Here is a 2,788-nt window from a genome sequence, read left to right as displayed (position 1 = left end):
TCCCGTGTGTCGGGTTTCACGCTGGCTGCGATGACAGCCGTTAATCGCTGTAGTTTGTCGCTCCCTGTGTGTCGAGCCCTTAAATGTTTAATGATTACCAGTGTGTTATTTCATCCAGTTGTATTTATTGCTGAATTTTGTTTTCATTTTAATCTCTGCTCATCTCCAGACTATTTACAGCAGACATGAAAATCATGACTGAATGAATGAGTCCCACCGAAATTCATGTCCAAAAAAATAAAAAATAAAAAAAACTAGAAAGGATAAATTTACCTTAGTTGTTACAATATGTCAAACCACCCACACATTATTTAGTTAAAAGAGTTTTTACAATTTAACATTTGCCTGTAAAATGTTTGAAAGAATCTGACAGTCCTTCCTTTGTGACTTCCTCTTTTCCTCTCCTTGTTTCTCGTCATCCTTATTTTTCTTCTCTTCTGCCTCTACCTCTCTCTGTGTTCTTTTTTACTCCCTCCTCGCATTAATCAGTCTGCTTCTTACACYGGCTCTGATTGCAGCAGGATTCAGAGTCAATGCTGGATCCAGAGGAATCAAAGGTGTCAGGACCCTTGCAGATCTTTGCAATGCCACAGTACCCAAAGGACGCCACGTGACTGCGCCAAAATCAATTCCTCTTCTAGTCACCATCTAAGCCTGTCTTATGCTTCCCTGGAAATGTCTGAGTTGTCTGTAGTTTTGACTGTTTGTTGTTAAAACACCCGATGCATGAAAATATATCCACAGAATAAACAATAAAGCTTTAAAGATCCACCGATTCAATGYGAACCTTTGAACTATGAGATGAAAATGCAACTGGAAAACAAAAAAGCTGTGAGTTGCTTGGTTAGTTTATGATCAGTTGATCATTTTTAAAAGGTTGAATGCTTATCAATAATTAGAACCTTATAAGCTCTGACGTCAATATGGAGAAAAGTCGTCCTCATAGCTAGGCTAGCAGCTAGTGTTTTGAGAGTTCATTCTTTGATTTTCAGTCTTCTAAACCAATTTTTTTTCTCAAAAACAACGTACTAGTGTGAAAGAACACTTCATTGGCTAAAACCATACTGATGGAGAGAAAAGCAAGGACCTCCAAAAATACATAGTAGATAGGGGTGCAATGATATAGGGAATCCAAGATTCGGTTTGATTCAATAATTTAGTCTCACGGTTCAATATTTTTTTCAATAAAAAAGAGGAATTTCAATGTCCTTCTTATCTCATAATTTATTAAAATTAATTATGAACATTTGTTTAACCTCAAAAGTTCAGTTTTTACATTAATTGTTGCTGAAACAGCAAGTTTTTCAGTGGATCTGTGCTCGACAGTGCAGCCTAGGTGGAGTAGTCGAACACAGATCCACTGAGCCTCCAACACAAAGCATCTTCAGAAGACAAGTTAATACAATAAATTTAAAAAATCTGTTTTGTTTGACACATAGTGTATATTGAACCTAAAGCACTGTAATGAACTGTTGCATCCTTAATAGTAGGGTCAGGCTGTAAGTGAAGCAGAGTTCAGCTGGTGTGCTCACTGACTGTGTGCATTTCTGACTAAAATACATTATTTTATGCTTACATTTATCATTTAGCTTTAACATGTTGAATGCCTAATGTGTGTTTAAATAAACAGCTTTGAAACAACAAAAATGTATTAAACCATCTAAAATGTCAGGACCCCTCTGCAGTACCTTGACGACCCCACAAGGGCTCGCGAGCCCAACGTTGAAGGCCCCTGCTCTACATGTTTGCATGACATTTCTGATGTCATCATTACTAATTTCAGATATCACGGAGGGGTTTTATGGCCAAAGTTTTCAAGAAATTAAACACATTTTCAGCATCCKTGCTGATCTTATTGAAATGGTCAAACATGCACTTTAAAATTGAAAATGTTGGTTAAGAGGCCCTGCAGCACTTTCAAACAGTCCAATTAACTTCCCACTCAGTCGAAGCACAAATGCCATGAAAGAGGAAGCTAGTTATCATCTGGTGGCTCAATAATTGCAACTAAAAATGTTTTTATAAGGTGAAAATGTCCCCTATTGTATCTAACTTGTAACATTTTAGTGTCACTGTGAGACCATGTTACTGTTACCGATATATAAAGTGATTAAAATCATGATAAAATAAATATAAAGGATGGCCTTTTACCATAAATATGATTCTAATGTTACTTTAATAAGAATGCAGACAACACAAAAATGATCAAGGACAAGGTGGGTATAGAGATGTAAACACATCAAATGTTAAGAGGTGTGATAAGAACAGCTCAGGGCCTGAGAGAAGAGGGGAGGAGGCTGCACGTTATCTCTCCTTCCTGCTCCTCATCCCAGCCCCATCAGCCTGTCATTCAGGAGATGTTCCCCTGAAGGTTGACAAAGAGGAAGAGCTTCTTTAAAAGTTATCTTTAAAGTTTAAACAAAATGTTATTACTGCTGTAGTGGGGGGAGTCTCTATGGCCTACATCAAAACACAACTTTCCCTCCCCCAGGCCCCCTGACCTTCACCCCCGCCTAATTTTTTTTTGCAAGAATTACCCCAGACTTCAATACAGTAAATTAAATGTGGAACAATTATTGAATTGTACAGCAAAGGCAGAGCTTTGTCAGTGAATAACTCCCTGGCTTTACACAGTACTCCAATAGATTTAGATATTTTTGTTTTGAAATGATGTATGTGAGGTCTCCATGCCAGCGTGTCATCCAAGTTGACACCCAGAAATTTCACCTCACTGACTTTACAGATCTCAATACCATCTACTTTAAATGAAAAATCAACAGTAGTCTTC

The sequence above is a fragment of the Austrofundulus limnaeus genome, unplaced genomic scaffold, assembly GCF_001266775.1.
Source record: "Austrofundulus limnaeus strain Quisiro unplaced genomic scaffold, Austrofundulus_limnaeus-1.0 Scaffold84, whole genome shotgun sequence".
NCBI classification, from domain to species: Eukaryota; Metazoa; Chordata; class Actinopteri; order Cyprinodontiformes; family Rivulidae; genus Austrofundulus; species Austrofundulus limnaeus.
This window is presented reverse-complemented; position numbering follows the sequence as displayed.